The sequence below is a fragment of the Columba livia genome, chromosome 5 (genome assembly GCF_036013475.1).
Source record: "Columba livia isolate bColLiv1 breed racing homer chromosome 5, bColLiv1.pat.W.v2, whole genome shotgun sequence".
Classification (NCBI taxonomy): Eukaryota; Metazoa; Chordata; class Aves; order Columbiformes; family Columbidae; genus Columba; species Columba livia.
In genome coordinates this window covers 33317269-33337686 of record NC_088606.1, presented here as the reverse complement: position 1 = coordinate 33337686, position 20418 = coordinate 33317269, and the positions used below count along the sequence as shown (strand labels likewise).

The window sequence follows — 20418 nt, the reverse complement described above, 5'->3', positions numbered from 1 at the left end:
CGCAGTTTAGTGGCAAAATAAATTATCCCTCAGCATAGCTGCAATTGTGCTTTTTGCAACAGCAAAATGATATTTGAAAGTGGAAAGGTTAAAACTCCGACAAATCCAGCTATACTAGCCAACGTATTCAAACACGTTTTGCATTGAATAAAGCACAGACCAAAAAGTGGCTCATAAGGAAGCATGATGCTGCCTACACCCAATTCCTATGTTTTCTCTGGCTGGTCAACAACTTCAGCCTCTGTTGTCTCTAAGGGCTTCTCTCCATTTTCCTTTGCTTAAGTTCATGTGGGGCCAAGATGTGCATGACCTCCCTGTAACACAGGGGCCAGCTGGCCCAGCAGCAGCGAGGAGCAAAGGGTGAGTGAAGCCAAGGGCTCATGCTGCTGCCTCCCTAACAGGCAGCCAAGTGCAGAAACAGGAGGGACCTGCTCCTGCTATTTCACACGCTGCGTATCTGTTCCCACATCAGCCAAACACATAAAAGGGGTAATTGAGTGGGAATGCACTTATTTACTAACCAAAGTTATTTTAAAAGCCACAATGCCCAGATGATAGGGAGCAGACCCTACATTTCTAATGGGCAACTTTATGCGAGGCAGAAGCTAAGAAATGTACACAAGTACCTACTCATTATGAGCGCTTGTGCCAGGTAGAATCTCGATGCTAATGAGCAGCTGCTCAGCCCAGGTTTTGCGGGGCTCATTTTGCTCCGTGTGGCAGTCTGAACCCCCTGGCCACCATAAAAACACATGGGGCACTGTGCTTAAGTCATTTGTTATTTTTTTGAAATCGTGATTTTTAACAAAATTAATATTTCGAGACTCCTCAAAAGGCTAATTTACGTCTTTCTAGCAAATCATAACAGCTCAAGCACAATTTTTCACGAATATTTTGTGCTTAAAAAATTATGTTCAGAAATGCCAAATCTGATGATAAAAATTATATACAAGAACATCTGCATAGTGTTAATTGCAGGAGCAAGTACATCTTTAGCATGAAAACATCCATCAATCATGCTTTCGACTATGTTATTATAGCAAAACTATTTGCCCTCTGCTGCCTAGGTTGCACTTTTTTCTACTATATGGTGTCATTCCTTCTGTTATAGCTCTATATCACACAGCCCATATGTATGATCACATAAAAAAACATACCATACTTCTGTTTAAAAACACTTAAGTGCAGTAGTTACGACCAAAATTAACTTGTTGGCACATTAAGCATTTGCCACTGACTATCAGGAACTCCTGCTGCTAAGTGCTAATTTCTCTCTCATTAACGCCCAGAGTTGGCAAATCACAAACAATGCCACTGGTTAATTACTGCTGCCTTAATCTGAAAAGACACTTAACCTTTTTGGGTAAGGGGATGAGGTAGGGAAGTGTAGCCTAGAAATGAGAACTATCTTTTTTAATTTGACTCCTTCCAAAGCACAGATATGACACCATGAAGAATGAAATTCAGCGCCGTGAATTACAAAATAAAGCTACAAATTTATTTCTGCCTCAATCAGAACACTCGACAAGTTAGTGACTAAGCCTGGTTTACACATGAGAATAAACTAAAATGACAGAATGCTTGCTCAGTATTTCTGTGGATAGAGGACTCATTTAGTAGCACTGAGGAGAAGAAAATAATTTTGGATACACCAAATGGTTCTTAAACTATATAGATATGGTATGCAATATAGGCCAGGTTATCCCATTTCATATGGAAGAGAAAGTTTAAGCTCAAAACAAAGATCAAGCTTACAATGTAACAAACTATGGACTCTTATGGATTTTGTTCTTTCTCAGAAAAATGGTATAAATCCCTAAAAATGTGCATAACTTGTATTTTTTCCTCCCCTCTTTAGTTCTTCTCCTGAAAAGCTTAGGTGCAAAGGAAAATGCTCAAAAGTTATACAGAATTATAGCCTTACCTATTCCAGTGAAACTACTACTTCTAGAACTTTACTTTTATATGGAGGTTCTTTTTAAAGCTGAAAAGAAATCCAAGTAACTAAGATTTGGTTGATTCCATGCAGTAAAAATAGAATAAACAGGAAATATAGAGGCAAGCTTCCTTCAGAATACAATAAATACAGCAAGTGAAAATTGTCCAGGGCTTGCATCAGTTTACTTAAAAATCAACATGTAGCTACCATCATATAAAGCCTGGTTTAGTCATTGTCTAGTTTTGACATTAGAAGTTGTGACTACAAGGTAGTCAAAGCCAATCCAGCTGCACTTCAGTGTGGGGCCAGAGTGCCAAAAGCCCATGGATTAGTTTAGGCCTAATTTAGGCTTGATACAGAAGACTAAATTTAGTCTTAAATACTAAAGGTAGCAGACGATGTCATTCAAAGAATCAACCAAAGGATTTGAGATAGATGCTGGATATAAGTTTGAGTATAAATATAAGTTTGAGTATTGTTAAATATAGTTACAGGCTCAACAGTGCTTGAAATAAAACTTAAGCCTGATCACACTACTCTAAAAAAGTCAGCTTTGTTCTAATTTAAGAGTGTTCCGAGGAACTTTTGTACTGGTTCAATGACACCAATTTTGAAACACAACCCTCAGTTAGAGGAGTATAGATTTGTATATAGATAATGATGGGACACTGGGTTTTGTTCTTGGAAAGGAGTGTAACAGAGATATGCTGAAAAGCCAGGAAGGTAAAATTCAAATAACTCAAAGCCAAATGTTTCTTTTTTTTTTTTTTTTTAAATAAATTGTATCATCATATAAGCCAAGGGATCACTTAAGAAAGAAAAGAGAAAGAAAAACCTAAGTAAAATCTGAATCTGGGTTTAACTTGCCCTCCAGTTGAACCAGTTTTGTGCTAGAAAGAAAAAATACTCTTATTTATTTATCAAAGTGGCCTAGTAGGCTCACACATATTCTACTTCACTTCAAGAGAAACTACTATGTCTTTTCTTCTGGAAAGTCTGTGTGGGGTCCGTACTAGCTTCTAAGGATTTGCCTAGACATGTGGCTGTTACGAGTGGATTTTTTCACCATCAAAAAGCCTTGCATGTGGTTTTATGAAAAATGCATTTTCAACACACTGCTCGATACTGAGCAGAAATGTAAAACATCTTGCAATTGTTTTAAAATAAATGTTCACTTTATTTATTCTTAGTCTATTTGTTATAGATGCATCTCAGCATAATGTAAATAATTTCAATTCCAAGAGACTCTCATAATGAAATGCTGGCACATGAATTATTATTTCTAATGTGCATGTATTTAAGCAAATATTTTATCAAACAGATCCAGCTGAGTATTCATGTACAAAAGCATAACAGTCTACCTGGATGGTGGTTTTAATTTTGAAGGTGACATCTGAATGTGTCTTCGAGGGACCACATTCTGGTCCCTCACTTTTTAACTTCAGATCATCAACAGTGTCCGCAAAAAATCTGACTTTGTTTCCCTGTTTTTCTTTTTAAACATCAAGAATACTAGAGCATTACCACTTGCACATCACTACTTATTTCCTGGGAAAAGGAAATTACAAAAAAATCACAAATAAATTATTACATTCTCAGACAATTTAACATGGTTCCTGGGAATCACAGTTGTTATGTAGTACTAATAAACCCTGAAGATATAATAATTAAAACCCCCGATAACATTTAATAAGTTTACTGTTTAGAGACTCACAACTTTATTTTAGCATACTTGTAGAAGTCTCATTTGTGTCAGTGGAGAAAATTTAGATATTGGCAGAGCCCGGCTAGTAGGCAACAACTGCGACCACATTTTCAAGTAAGGTCAATTGGCATCAGCCAGCCAACTTCCTTACGTCTAGACCACTTAACTACTGCTGATGACACAGCGCTATATATCTTGGCAAACATTTAATAGCCACTGCTCAGAAACTGACTTTGATTAGCAAGAAATTTTTCCATTTAAACAGCTACTAGAAGCCTAGTTCAGAATAGTTTATAACACAGTAGTATTTCTGCTACTGTTAATTTATATAGAATTTTAAACTCAAATAAGAGTACTTGTGCCTAAAGACAGTGCTTTTTAAAAACTCTGAACGCAATTTAAAGATAACTGTGGGGTTTATTATCCACATCACTTTTTCAATCCTCCACACACTTTTGTGAGCCAGTGACACACACACATGCTGATTTAAACAAAAGATGCCTTCCAGGCATTACACAGCACCTTATTTATTTGACTTCACCAAATCTGGTCAAAAGAAAGAAAAAAAAAAAACCCAGTACTTAGTAAAATCAAGTAACTGAATGATTTTTTTTTACTTTAAAAATGTGATTCTGAACCTGTAACTCAGAAGGCTACAATATTTTTGGGCCCAGCGCCCTTAAGCTACTTAATATTGTCTTCCTCCACTAGCAACTACAGAAAAATATATTTGCTGGCAAAGTTTAAAAAGTCCTGGTGACATACTTTTAAAGATAACAGGAAACTAGTAAGCACTATATCAAGCCTCACACACAGAAGTTAGCAGCGTATTATGTCTTAAGGATCCAGGCATCCAGTTTATGCTGCTTAAGGTAAAATTAAGCAAGTAAAACCTAATCTGCTTTAAGCTTTGATGTTACCACAGTAGTTGGGGGAAAACTTACTTTCAGTGAAGACAAGGAAAAAAATTAAAGTCTATTAATATTGTGTGAGACTCCCATTTCCAAGGAGGTTTTGACTCAAAAGTGGGAATTTCTTTGGGGCTGAGAAAGGTAGGCATTTCCATGAATGCCAGATATTGATGTTATTATATATGCAGTTGACGTGGAAGTTGGAGTTGTCAGGTGAAAAAAAGGTGGATGAAAACTAATATCGGGCCTCTGTCTCTATAGTCTCACGTCTCTTGGATATAATTAAATCTTAATGATATATATATTTTTAAATTTAATATTAATTGTATTTTTATTTCTGCAATGAGGCTGTTAAGGCATCAATCAATTACCAGCATTTTATCAGGCTTATAGTATGATTTAATTGCTTTCGGCATTTGGAGAAACAGAAACAAGTCAAGTGATATTTATGTGGATATAAAAGACAGTTTAAAATATTTTAGAATTTTGCATAGCACAATTTTTAAACGCTTATTATTAGATGCACCAAAATCTGTGCAAGTCACTGTCATTAAAATATTGTAAATACAATATAACTTTTAGCTGCATAATATATCTTTAATACACAAACTGTCGAAACACATTATTCACTTACACTTATTCATTCAGATCTGAGTACTGTTCTCCAGGCAAATAAAGGATTTTTATAATCCTCAATGACAAGTTAGGGTTTTTTAAAAATATAGTTCTCATGGAAATTAACTTTTGAAAGCTATGATTAAATAACATTAAGGTTACACTGATTTACAAGGATCAAGGCTTTCTAAGTGAAGACTGATGCAGTGAGTGAGAAAGAAAACACATACTGGCTCAAGGCAGCTTGTCAGTAAGATGAGAGCCTTGAGTGAACTTTGAATTTCTCAAATTTTGTTGGTTCATGTCCTAACTTCTATTGAAACATATGATTTTGTTGTTTATTAGTAGCGTTCCAGATGTTCATCTTTCAAAGTGCCTGTGTGTACTTAATGCAAAACTTTTCTTTTTTCAAAATCAGGTGAACGCTTTGCACATCCGACTGTAAGGTTTTGTGTTGTAAACAGAGACTGTGAGGTGCCCCTTCCGCCTGCACTGCAGGACTGGGCTGAGGTACTGAAAATTAACGCGGTACTCACACCAACATTTTAGACATTATGGCCAAATTATGGAAATTATGGCCAAAGTTGTCTCTGGTTTTAGTGGTTATCACTTGGGTGTGCATTTTGGAAATGAATGCATTTTAGCTGCCTGGGAAGTCAGTTCCAGTATCTATCTAAAAGAGGTAATAGGCAGTGTTCCAGGTACCTTACTTGGTAATTTGCAGATAGGTCCAAGTTTGCTTGAAATCACTTAACCATGTCAATACAGAGCAAAGTGACTTCAGGCACCCTGGATGATGGGTATAACTAAGCAAAAGGAGCTCGACCAAAAAATCTCAATCTGAATGTACAATATAAGAAAGCTTTCTACACCTTTTTTTCCCCCCAAGAAGTGTAATAAATTCTTTTCTGATGGAGATAATCTACTACTCTGTATTAGCTGTTGCATTTACATATTTGTCTTTTACGATTCAAGGTTAGAATATTGTTTCACTGTACCTCTACAAGTGCATTGATGTGTTTCTGTTCAAAGCAGCAATACCTTCCATCCTGCAATGTGCACTTTGACGACTAGATTACTAAAGCTATGTTACTTCTATTTAAGTTGTGCTACTTGTATTGATCAGTGAAGACAATGCAAGAGCGTTGCTATCCTTTGAAAAGGGGGTTGTTTGCATTACAGAATTATTCCATAGATTGTGGCTGGAAGCGATGCTTTCTGATTAAACCCAGGCAGAGAACGGTGCTTCCTGAGGTCCTTGCTTGTTACTCAGTTTTCCTGAGAAAACCTTAAGCCATTAGTTCACTCTCCAGAGAGAGTTGATGCAAAGCCGCTATTGTTGGATTCTGCACATTTGAAGCTGTGGATCAGTGTTGAGAGAAGTTACTGAGCCTATTTCAAACATTTTGTTATATTCACATCAGTCCTCCCAAAGGAACGCTTGGCTGCAAACTACCTCTTATCCCAGGTGATAGAAAACATGAGAAAAGCTTTTGAGTATGCTTAGATTGAGGTCCAGGCAGCCATAAGTGCTGGTCAACTCATGTTGCCATTAGCTGATTAATAGTTGTTTATTTTTAGGGCTGGAAGTAACAGGCCATCCTAAGGCCAGTGCAAGATGATATCTGAATAATCTGTGAGTGCCTCATAGTTTGCAGCAATCCTTTCTTTCTGTGCAGCTGTTTATCTGGTGACAGCACTTGCCAGAGCGAAAGGAAATGCCAAAAGTGCATTTAACAGAGGAAGCAGAACTGCTCTCATGGCATTTGATTTTTGTTTAATAATTATTGTAAAATAGAACCAAACTAATAGGAAAAGTCGTTCAGATAGCAAAAATGTTGATAAATAAATGCACTGTATAGCTGTGTGTTTAGCATTTGCAGAGTATAAATCTTGGAACCAGCATTAAAGCTACCTCAAGACATTTTGAATGAATTATTAGACAATTCCGTATCTCCAAATCCTTATACACAAATATACAATAAAACAAACAATGTAACAGATGAATTAACAAATGGAGGACAGCTCATTTGGGCTTCCAACTTCCCAGATCACAGAATTAGTCCAAGACTGGATAGTAAATCACACTGAGTACCTTCACACAACGTTGCTTAGCAGTTAACTGCCAAACACACTATTGTGCATAATTGACAGGCAGAAATATTTTATGTGTGATGCTGTACTTAAATTTACTGTCTCTCAAAGTGCGAGTCTCCTATCCATATTAAGGAGGGAACAGATGAAAAAGAAAGTACTACGTCTGTTGCCCATTACTGTGGCACCTGATGTCCACCCAGAAGGAAAGCAAACACCTCCTCCAACCTGGAATATTGTTGCTGACTTTGGAATCTGCTGGCAAGCTGTACTTGTGCCTGGCATTCACTCTTTTCATTACGAATCTATCACCTGGGTGTGATGCCTGAGGCTCTTCAGCTTGTCTCCCAGTTGATACATACACACAGTATCTGTACAACCCAATTTGGCCCTGCCCTACTTCATATTGAAAAATAACTTAGTTTTTACTTGTTTGTTATTTGGACGAAGAGTGCATCCTGGGCTATGTCTTAAGTAGCAAGCTGTATCACTTGCAAAATATCCGCTCTCTCAGAAGACTACAAGGACATTTCACATGGTTTTAGGTGGAGACTGCTCTAGAGACTTTAGAAGACCATCAAGGCAATTTGCAGAATTGTTACATTCATTATTAGATAAAGTAAGTGCAAAACTGGGGATGTGCAAAGAAACTTGCTTTCCTTTTCCATAAGGAACAGTTTTTTGCCTTCTGTCTCCTTCACTATATATATATATATATATACACACACACATTCTTTATTTGTATCTATCAGTCAAACACTGCATATACCTTCTGAAAAATTCATAAAGCTGTTTAGATTTATTTACAAGTTATGTGGTCTTTCTTAGTATATATCACCACTAGAAACAATTTAATTTCGACTTTCTTTGCTTACCATGCACGGAACCTTTCCAGGTTCACTATTAAGGTACAGAATTCTGTTCAAAAGGATGATATAGAAATGTATATTGCCATGTAACCAAGTCTAGAGGGAGGGAGAAGAATCAGAGGAAGGTCTGAAAGCAATAGCAAATTAGTCGAGGTAGTCAGTGACATATTACAACCCATGTCTGATGAGAATTGAGTCAGAAGTCAGCAACATGACAAAATCACAGTAGTAGGAATATTTTCCCTCATATAATAACATGTTGAAAATGGTGGAAGACAAATTGGACTCCATATTCCCGTGGTGGTGTTTTTTTTTTTTTTTTTTTTAATTAATCTTTGCCATGCCATTGCTAGATTGCTCTTGTGTCAAGTCACTCTATATACAGCATTTATATCAGCTGTTCCCAAAGATGGTATGAAGGTTACTATCCAAATAGCCACAAGGTCTCTGTATTAAATATAGCAAAATCCTGTCAGACAAGTTCCAGACAAATTGAGAGTGATCATGTGTTTTGTTTTGTTTGTTTTTCCAAACGGTCAGTGTAATATATACAGTTATACTATTAAATTGGAAGACACCATAAAAACTACTGTACTAAAAATGGGAGTCTGGCATCATCAGTGGGCAAGATATTAATAAAACCCATGAAAAATGTTTCAATATTAACATTATGTGTGTTACAAGGATTTTTCTCAGATTTTGCTGATTTAGCTGTCTGGTAACCATAATTGCTAGATAGTTTAAACATTTTAAGAAAACACAAAAGAAGAAAATGTCCATTAAACATAAAACTTCCGGTACTGAAATATCTTTTTGCCTTAACTGTTTGCCTTAGTTTTATCTTATATGCACTGTATTTTATAAAAGAATATTGTTGGTTGGCAGCCTTCTAAGGGCATCAAAGACAGCACCAGCAGTCTCTTTTTAAATGAAACCGAAAAAACATGAGTTATTGAGCTGCTAGTCCTATTCAGTTCTGCTCCCTTTATTACAAAAGCAAAACTAATAAGAAAGAAATGTAATAACAAGAAGAAAATTAGTGAAATATAGCTTTTCCCTCCAAAGATAAATTAAGCTTGCAAGGACATAGCTTGGATCATTGTAAACAGCCAAATGCCAACCAGTTTTACCAACCTGAGACTTGGCTAACTTCCACCTGAGCAGTTACCTTCTTGTTTTCTGGTTCTCACATCACCTAAAAGCTCAGAGTAAGTACGTTAAGTGATAAGATTAGTATCTGTCGTGGGCAGCTGTCTTTCCCTTGTCAGCTAAAACTTGAGAGGAGTTTTTTTGTTTCTTATTTACCTTTCAAGCATGCCATACGTTCAAAACGTAATGAAGGACAGAGGTTAAAAGTGGTTCCTGAATTCCACGGTTGCTGTACTCTGACAGGAACCTCCCAAGAAAGCTGTCTTTCACACAAATCCACTTGCCATGAACAGCCATAATGCAGCTTAAGGAGAGGCGCTGACATAAGGTTTCCATCTGCTCCACCCTGAGCACCGATCACTGAGTATGTTGAAGATGGGAATGACACCCTCAACTTGAACTGAGTAATGGAAGCCCAATATAGACAATAAAGCATACTTAAGATATTTTTTCTGTCAGTCCCTTCAGCTTACAGCACTCTTGCAAAGAGAGGGGTTTCCCGAAAGGAAAAAAAAACACAAAAAAACCCCAAACAACAAAATAAAAAAGTAGAGTCAAAAAATGAGAAGGGAGAACAACCACAACTCATTAAATTAAAGAGTCAGTGAACATTCAGGCAATTTGAATGGTTTCCTTTTGCTTCTAGGATCTCTCCATACCAACCCCTGACTTTTGCTAAAAATTTGAAAATCTCTCATTGCACCTTTGAGGCATCATGTTTTTTACAAATTAGTATTAGTATTAGTATTTCTACACTCAAGATAACTTTTACATGTAGTTTTAAATAACTGAATTGACTTACAGGTAGGCCTCTGCACAATAGACTCATACACCTTAGCTAGACATTACATATTACTGTCTGCCAATATCAATACACTCAGCAAGTGTGACCCCATCTTTCTGAGGAATGAGATGAATCGACAGTGGGATTTGGAGCTTTGCAGCACCATTTTGCCGCGCGGAATTCCTCTAATTGCACAATTATTCCCTTCAGGCTACTGAGATCCAGACTGACTGATTATCACTTGAAATAATGTGGGATGTTCTGTCCTGGTTATAAAAACTAGTTACCCAGTCAAAAAACCCAGCTGTCCCATACTCCTCCTCTCCTCGGAAGTACGTGGCAGCACGATGTATGAATGGGTGCAGGCACAGACATTATCTTCCTCAAGCCTCCTAGGCCTAAAGCGCTAGGATGAACTGGTAAAGGAAACCTTGCGCTGCTCATACAGGTATTATATATCTACTGAGGGTAAATGGGACTTCCACTCAGAGACTGGTATATCTCTCCCTCTCCACAACTGCTAAATCCACATTAACATTTTTAAAAGCTATTTCTAAAGCCATACCAACAGATTAAGCATTATTTTCAGTTAAGTTCAAAGAGAAGAAAGAGTGCAGCTTTGCCTGCTCTACCTGATTTCACTATGGCAACAGCAGAAAAACGGTAAATTCAGGAGATTAAGAGAGCTACAATTCCAGCTGAACCAGCAAAAGTAAGACTTAAAAATTAAGTTAGAATTTCTTGATTGCCTACAGGCACTTTTGAACAGTTCTTTAACTAAAAAAAATCAAGTCAGGCCACATATAATTTCTATAATTTTTGATAAAAATGGTACAGAACAGTATAGAATAGCTTCTATTTGCTTAAGTAATGTTTCCACTTTAATGTACTTACTTGCTCTCATTTGCTTAACACTGCCAATATTTAGCATTGTGCAAATTTATGGAAATCTGGCTTTAAAGAGCTTTGTGGTACTGAGTGATTTTTAATTTTTTAAAAAGTCTTATACTGAAGTGACTTGATGAGTTTCTGGAATAAATGAAATATAACTGAGTAGCACATAACAACGTCTTGTGACATGCTGTGAGGTAATACAGGCAGCAACATGTTATTACTGAGGGTAAAATAAGTTGATTGGTTTTTACACTGGTTTACTTTGCACAAAAGTCTGTCCTGTGACTATGAAAAACGATGGATAAAACCTGATAGATTTGTAATCTTTTTCCATGGGCATTTAAGGACAATTGTGCATTTGCACAGTACCTTGCTTATATACTGCAGGAGTTGGGACATTGTCTAATATTTACGTTAGAGGAACCCAAACTGTATTTCACTTCTTAGAAAACAAAACAAACCCAAACCAGATGCTATATTTGGATCACTACTGTGTAAATACATAATAAACAAAATCTAATAAAAGAGCAGATGTGGTGACAGTAAAGAAAAACTTTTGCCTTGTTGATAGCACTGTCTGGCAGCCATGATCAATCTTAGAACATTTGTTGCAAAGACCCAGAAACCAAACCAAACATTTTAGACAGTGTTCAAGTTATCCACTTTTTTACTGCCGATAACTATTCTGACTTTCGCGCACAATCTGCAATTTTACTTTAACATGCCCAAAATATAGATACAGTTCTTTTCAAACTTACACATAGATATACAACCTGTAATACAGAAATTATATTCCCCTCCGCTTTCCCAGAGGAAGAAGGAATCAATCTGTAATACAGTTGAGTGCTACACGTTCACAAAGTGATGCAGCTAAGGAAAGGGGAAAATAATCCTATGAAGGGCTGGGAGAAAGATTTTCAGTAAAAATCTAGAAATCTTGCCTATCCTTAAAGACTTGTTTTGCCCTTATCTGGAAGCTCTAGACAGGTCATTCAAGACAGACACGTAATAGCCAGGTACGGAGCAAAGGGAGCAAAGCTACCGCAGCTATGAGCAGCTCCTCATAGGAAAGACCAGATGAGTTCGGCCTTTCCAGCTCAGGAGAGCAGAGGCTGAAAAGACAAGTAATTGTCCCCTACATCAGGGAGACCAGTGCTCTGGGTCTAGAAAAAACTTTCAGTGAGGGCAGTGAGACCAAATCACTTCAAATTATTTTAAAATCTCACTCGGTAAGTTTAACAAAAGGTTATAAGACATGGTGTTTATGATAGCTGGGTACTAGACATGGTGGCAAAATCTTACACATTTTTAAATGCAGTACATGGAACTAATAACATAAAACATGCTCTCAAGCAATTTGAAATACCACCACTACTAACAAAATTAAATACAGACTAAAATGCTTTTTCCCAACCTGAGGAACAAAGACAAATGTCTGTATAAGACAATATATATTTATAAAATAACAGAAAGTTATTCAGAATCTGTAAAGACAAAGAGTTTTAAAGAAGGCAGGATTAAAAAGAATCTTCTTTTCAAATGAGCAATATGAATATTAACCATTGTTTATTTTCACGCAGTCATAGCTTAATAATTTAATTTTCATAAATAATAATGGACTGACTGATTTTTATCAAAGGTAAAATCTACAAGTTGCGAAGTTTCTCTAGGCTTGGAAGATAAATACATAAAGACAAGAAAACTCTTCTAGTTTCTGGATTCCTCCTAAGGTTCTGGTTGTAATGTACATAGCTCATAAAAGGTTCCTGGGACCACCTGGAGAATTGAACTCCAAGTGGATACTGCAGTTCGTAAAGCACAGAACAAACGTAACAGTAACTGAAGGCATAAAATTCTCAGTGGAGAATATTTACCTGTAAAACAACTTTCTGGCAGCGATAAGTGTGACAGGTGGGCTGCCTACTAATGGAGTATAATGCAAGGCCTGCCACCTCCAGCAAACTTGCCCGCAGTAAGAATGGCTGAATAGGGCTGAACATTTTTGCTTACAAATGAGCTTAACTTGTCAGTAAAACTGAACAAAGCAATAGCAACTGAATCAAATGTGACAGCAAAACCACCATTTTATGCACACACTTTATTACAGTTCTTAACTTTGTGTTTGTATACCTAGTGAATTTATGCTTCAGCATGTCTAAAACTGAATTACAGAGACACACACATAGGCAATATTCTTTACGGTCACCTACCAACTGAATGAGTAAAAAAGAGGGTGGTTATTCCAGAAAAAAAAGAGTGTACACTCAGTGCCTTTGTCTTCCCTGTCCAGTCACTTATAGAACAAAAGTATTTACTGTAAGGATGAACCATAAAGTGTCAGAAATTAGATTCAAAGTGTGAAGAAAGAGCTACCTCTACTTCCATAGACTGCTCCTACCAAGAATCTTTCTCATATAACACGTTTCTGGCATACTTAAACAAAAAATAAGAGGCATGAGAGATGCAAAAAGGTTTACAGAATATACTGTTAAGGTAGATTTAGTCTTTGTGAAGACGAAAATGAAAAAACATACATAAAGCAGTAGTGTGAAATATCTAGACAACAATTAAAATAAAAATCCAAAAAGCATGACGTCAGAAAAGCAGACTGTTAAACCACAGTCCTCATTCAGCATTAACTAGCACTTGCCAACAAATTTGCAATGAAGGCTGATGACAAATAAGGGCATACTAAATGATGACACCTAACTGTTCTCCCCATTTCAGACATATAAATGGTCTCAGAGAAGTTACATGAGGAGCAAGCAGCCACCTTATAAGGGACTAAGTGAAATATTATATATGCTTAGGATTTTTCCATAAAAGAAGAGAAACAAATGCAACAATTTTAGTGTATTATCAGATAGGTGAGTTTAAATATGAAGCTCTTAATTTACAATAAATATTTTAGCTTGATTAGCTTTTTTCAATGACTAAAGAGAAAATCAATGAATTGTAAAAGTAACTGCCAGTTTTTAAAACATTAATTGGAAGTAGTGAGCAAACTTGTTTTGGAATATTTCTGACTTATCTCTCTATGTTAAAAAGATCATTGTTAAACATTTATTTTTTGTCTTGCCCAAAGACTAATTATGACAATGCTACTTTTACAATAAGTGAACAGCAAATATTTGGCTCTCGAGAGCAGTCTTATGGGAAATGTGTATTATGTTTACTGTTATTTGATGATGAAATGTCAACAGACTAAAATATTCCTATAATAAATTATTCCATTCAATAAAAGCATCAATAGTTTGCCTGGTTTTAAAATACAATTTCACTATAATGCATTGAAAGAAATAGCACTAATGTAAAAGCTCTGCCATGTGCATTAGTCCATATTAAACCACAGCCCCTAGCCCCCTACTTTAGTGTATTGTTAAAGGTCTGACAAACCCACAGCTACAAGGAAATTCAGAGATCAGACTAAAAATCTTTACTTACCACTTTGTGCCTAGATATAATAATTCACTGACTGTATTAAGTACAGGCCAATAATTCTGAATTCCCTGTCTTTGTAGGTTTAATATAAAGCCATGACAACAGACAGTATCTTCAAAAAAGACTGCCTAACCTTAAGAATGCTGTGCGTACACACACATATATTACATAAAACTGTTTATACATGTGGTCTTTTTTTCAAAACCTGTAGGGGACAAAATGGTTTTGATTACCTCACTAAAACACAAATAAAGAAATACTGACCATTCAGTCAAGAGTTGCAGCCATTGGACTGTATGATAGGGACCTTCCAAATACAATTGAAGAAAACGCATCTCATAAATAATGCTCTGCCCATTAATGTAAAGATAAGTCAACTGACAGTTCACAGGATGCAATATGAAAAAGCAAGGTGGCCAGCATGATGACAAGGAAATTTTTGCAATAGTTCAACATTAAGAAAAAAATATTAATAAACAAAAAATTATTATTTTCTTGATAAATACTCTTGTTTACTATCAATACTACTGATTTTTACCCCTGTTTTGAAGTGCTCCATCTCATTCATGACTCCCTTACAAGAATGGAAGGTAAAAAGATGCACTGAAATCTCTCACGATACTAAAGCATCTCACAGTTGTGTATTTTAATTTTTGGCATACATTGTGATCCCTACTTAATGGATCGTCTGTTCTTATGCCATTTTGATTATATCAGCATTTATCTTAGTCATTGATCAGCAACTCCATTTGTCTTTTGTATCACAATTTGACATCAATACAAGAAACAGGATGAGATGCAAACAAAACAATATAGAATTACTAAATAATAGTTGATAATGAATTATATTTGCGATGCATAACTTGTCAGTACTAGATTTAACAGTAGGTAATGAATGCTGCTTTGTACTGCACTCCCATAAATTCAATAAAAGCGAGAACAAAACTGCTTTCAAAGTGAAAAAAAAAAAAAAAAGCAGCTATTACCAGTCGCTAATCACATCTAAGGAATATTCCTCTTTCTTACTAGAAGTCAGGGATGGACATTAGATGTCCCTTCAGAGCTACTGTTATCAGAGACTTGGTGATCTCAGGTGGATCTCTAGTAGGCATTTCTTCTAATAAAACCCTGCTGTAACTGGAACTCCCTCAGAATTCAACTTTGTCCCGGGAAGTCACTTTTCTGGTTGTGATTCCCAGCTGTACGGGCACCAGAGAAGCAGTGCAAAATGCTGATGGGTGGGAACTGGAATAGGCTTCAGCTGTACCACTGCTTCCTTTCGCTCAGCAAAATCGGGAAACTCAACCCTTAACATTCAGTTTGACATCAGACTAAAAATGAAGAGTTTTAATGCAGAGGTCACAACAAAGGAACTCTACTATGTTTTGATTTAGCAACATTAAAATTTAGCCATTTTTTGATCAAAATGAAACACTTGAAATTTTTGAAGAAGAAATTTTTCATTTTAATTTGCTGAAACATATTTCAGCATTAAATGGCATTTCCTGTTCACCCCGTCCCCCTTTCTTTTAACATGTTGGGACGCGGCTAGACTCCCTCAACTCTAACAATGTACTATTAAAAAATGTTGTAGGAAAGATACGATCCTGCAGAGACACAACAGCCATCCACATTAAATACAGCGCACTACAGGACTGCAGTTGTTGCTTTAGTAAAAGTTACATGAAATAAAACATTTTGAGTTCACCTAAGTAACTGATATATTCTCAGCTGAACCGAAGGAGACATTTCTCTTTGACTTTTGCAGCAGAAATGTTGAAACTTACGAAAACTTTGTTCTCTGTCCAAAACCACCCTCAGCAGTCAACAAAAATTCCTAAACAAATTTTCTGGAGTGACAATGATTAGTTTTAAATAAAGAAGAATATTATCAGAAATCAAAGAAACAGGTCATTTTAATATCTAATAACCAAAGGGAATGTTTTGGCATAAATGAATTTATCTCCACTGCAGTCTGATGAAGCTTTTCAGGTTTTTAGTACTTGCTTATCTTTGTTAATACACTCAGGCATGCACATATCTTCTGAGAGGGCTGCTTTAACGGCTCAGCTTTAATGGCTCAGCCAACAGGAAATGTTAAAAGACACCAAAAAAATAAGTCCACCAGAATAGACCACCAGAAATGCAAGGCTGATCTATATATTAAAACAACCCAAAGCCAAAACGTGGAAAATAGGCAAATGAAAAAAAACAAAAACAAAAAACCCCACCCTAAAACGGGAGGTAAGCTTAGTGACCAAGGAAACATTTTCAGTCAGACAACTTTAACTCAATATTTATTTTGCACTTCACTGTCTTATCTTTTAACTTAAAGTTGTTTATAAACTATATGTGAAAAGATTCCTGGGAAATAAGCTCAGATATGGAGCTAACCTATTTTGCTATAGTAGCATAGAAAAGGGGAATAGTTTTATATATATATATATATGTTTACATATACGTGAACACATATGTATCTATAGGTGAGAGTATGCTAATGATGGGATGCCCTAAACTAAATTAATCTTGGCTAAATTTTGTTTTTCCTCATGCCAAGGCAAATGTTGTGAGACACGAATAACTTTACAACTGTGCACTATCCCTGGTTTTTAATCCACAAATTTTGCCTTTCGGACAATCTGCGATAAATAAAATAAGGTTTGTTTTCCCCAATCCTACACCCAACTCCCCCCTGCCCCCCACCCCCCGTCAACATTAAGTATAAATTCATTAATTGATTACGGAAAAGTATAGGACAAACTAGAAGAATTTGCCCGTCTCAGAGCAAATGTGACTGGTTTCAACTGTAGCTTCACAGGAGTTACCTCAATTCCACGAAGGCAAATGCTTTCTTTTTAGAAGAAGTTTTATCAGGACTTCAATACAATGCATAAAAGGAATGTAAAATATTTGTTTTGAGGTATTTTTTATTTTGATTTGTTTTGTAAACCAAACAAATTGTAAAACTTATTTTCAGTGTGGGAGTTGATTCTGCATGTGCAAAATCAACATTAATATTGTAACACAACGTTTATTACAGTAAAATTAAATTTAGCAAGACATTGAGCTGAGTAAAGATAAAGTTGCATGATTTCTGAAAGATTTTTAAGAATAAAAAAACATGGAAATCACTGTAAAAACAGGTAGTTTTTGTAATACATTTATAGCTTGGCAAAAAAACCCAACCACTCTTTTCATACACTGACTGAAGTTCATTGCAAAATAGTTTTTTTGCTTTCACTAATCAGTTTGAAAAACATTTTGGAACTTTATTACTCTCCTGTCCAAAACACTTAATCTGTTAGTCTGATTTTATCAACAGGTAGAAACATTTCTTGTGTGTTGTTACTATCTTTAAGCTTAAAGAGCTTTCTCCTAGCCGTTTAACCTCTGATATACCCAGAGAAAAAAAATGTATTTGCTCATATTTAGCCCACTTACTCTTGGATATATAAGCACAAAACAGACATGATGTACTGCAGACTGCCCTTTTTTTTTTTCCTCTACTAGAAGTGACCGAGCACCTAAAGTGCTTAATTTGGAGGATAATACTTTAGTTGTTTTAAGAAGGAAAGTATAAGACCGTTCATTATCACTAAATCACATACATTTAAACAGAAGTCAGTAGAAGTTCACGCTAAGAGAAGTCTGGCTTGAGGTTCAGTACATATACTCACCTGGTTTGGTAGGATAGATAGCTGACAATCTAAATTGTTGAAATATGACATATCCCCAACCTCAGTATCTCTGAAAGTTCAAACCTTATCATGCTGGTTATCCACAAATACTGAAGTAAGATAAAGACACCCAAACTCATACACCTTTTAGCACATACACGTTGTACAACCATCTAACATATTCACCTGGAATTAAGCATATACACACTGTCCTGCCTACTGTAGATGCAAAAATGTTGGTGTCCCTACAAACTGAATACAACCTTAAAAATAATGTTGACATACTATGGAGCAGTAAAATACTGTATTTATTGTTATAGTTTTTGTGGCTTCTCTGAAGAGGAAGTAACAGAAAAGAATAGAATATAAATCTGACAACAACCTACCATCTATAAACATTTTTCAAAATTAACTGTTATCAAAGGGAAGTGCTGAGAAGCAGGCAAGAGTTCCTTTAATGTATCAATAAATTCATACAGACTTTTTTTTTCTGAATGAGCGTAATACAATAAAACACTGTTAATTTGCCTTGTTTTCTTACTATGTGATAAAATAATGTTAGCTTATAGAACGCAATTAATATTGTAATTTTTTTTGCCATTACACTGTGGTTTGCAACTCAACCAGACAGCTCCAGGCACAGCAATGAAGCTCTGCCATTTATGTTAGCTACAGAACACATCCATGGCTTTACACCCAGATTTCATCATATCAAGCTGTTTTTTCATAGAACAAGATTATTAATTTCCAGGATCTGGGCAGTTTCAAACTACTTCAACTTATTTAGACAGCAGGAGATTCATTTCCTCTAACTGCAATTTGACTAAAGCTAAACGTGTTGTCTGTTTCACATTTTGCTTGCTAACAATAAAATAATCACTTTCAAATATAACAAATGATATTCAAATTGACTTTGTAGTCTAAAGTGAGACTGAAGTAAGTGCTAAGTCTATACATTTTCTAAAGAGTCTACAATTATACTTTAGGAAACAATGCTTTTAGGAAACAACGTTTGCTTTGAATAACACAATTGATTCAAAATAGGGCTCCTTTTTTGAAGTCATCTGGGTATATCAAAGGGTTAATTTAAGCAGGAAAATAAATTGTTGACGTATGACTAGATAACATGAGACTCAGTAATAAAAAATGCAAGTCCCTATTCTGCTGTTTCTCTTCCAGATTAATGAAACTTTTATGTTTGGTATGAAGCTGTGCCTTGATCTGTTCAGTTATGGCTGTCAGGCTCTCCCTTCCACCCCCAGATGCTGGAATCTGACTCCAAGATCATAGTTTTTACTAGTGGGACCATAACAAGAATGTTTTGCTTACACAGGTATGGATATGGTAGTCTGCTATGGAACACCCAGACTGTAGTTTGGGCATGGAGCTGAACTAACAGGCTAATGGCAGGTGAAAACCAGACTGAAAATACTGCTGCTTCTCAAAACCGATTTCAAGAAATCAGAAGCAGATAAACAGGAATTTCTCCTACCACTCCTTTTTTCTTCTTTCCAGGAAACATTAGTGTTCTCTATCCTCTTTACCAACTCGGATTTAAAAACAGAAATCATACAATACACTTTCTAAGTCACTTTCACACACATAGGAAGGAGATAAGAATGCTGCTAGCAATGAAAAAGAAGAGCTACCTTCCAAACCAACCTTTCGTTTATTTTTAAGTAGGAGAACAAGTGATATTATTCTAGCCCACTGGTGGTCCTCTTTATTGCTGACAGTGCATTTTCAGTAGGTGATATATAAATGTGGTCACACACACTAGTGTGCTAATCAAATCCCTCGTACCCAACTAGGACTCTTGATGCTAGAGTCCCAAGGAAATCTACATCCAACCGACCTTTGCAATAAAAAGTAACATGCCCGGAGTCAAAGGGCAGTAATAGGTGCTGTGTCCTCAGTTGCTCATGGTACAATAACTGGCAGTTAGGATTTACACAGCTAAACCGTAGTGGACAAAAGTTAGTTAATGCTACTAACTTAACTGAAACGTTCCCTAGTAAAAACAGCTTGGAAAACTTTTTTATTTCTGACCTATTCCTCTTATGTCCTTGAGTTGATATTTTACTATTTGTAGTTATTATACTAGGGAATACTCACAACATTATTTCAGTTTTCTTTATATTTAGGCTGTTGATACCCCAGTGCTAGGTGACGGTTCACTGCTGCAATCTGTTCCAGCCACTCCTGGGACTTGGGGTCCCAACTCAGCTCTGCAGTGACCATGGCCCCCAGGTACCTGCGGCTTCACTTCGGTCTGGCACTGAGATCTCAGCATTGCCCAAGTAGAAATCATTCAGTCCTGCATCTGCCACTGTCCTGGTG

At 36.2% G+C, this 20418-nt stretch overlaps 1 protein-coding gene across 7 annotated transcripts in view; it reads right to left on the bottom strand.

The window, feature by feature from the left end:
- CDIN1 (CDAN1 interacting nuclease 1) overlaps positions 1 to 20418 on the bottom strand; it is a 124909-nt gene that overhangs the window by 4283 nt on the left and 100208 nt on the right. For 3 of the 7 annotated variants that reach the window (XR_010472934.1, XM_065064206.1, XM_065064207.1), the window contains one exon: positions 2692 to 20418. This exon is cut by the window's right edge. The exons of the other annotated variants lie outside the window; for them this stretch is intronic. The gene's annotated coding sequence lies outside the window, so the exon portion shown is untranslated. Of the gene's footprint in view, positions 1 to 2691 lie in introns of those variants that run through there. 7 annotated transcript variants of the gene reach the window in all.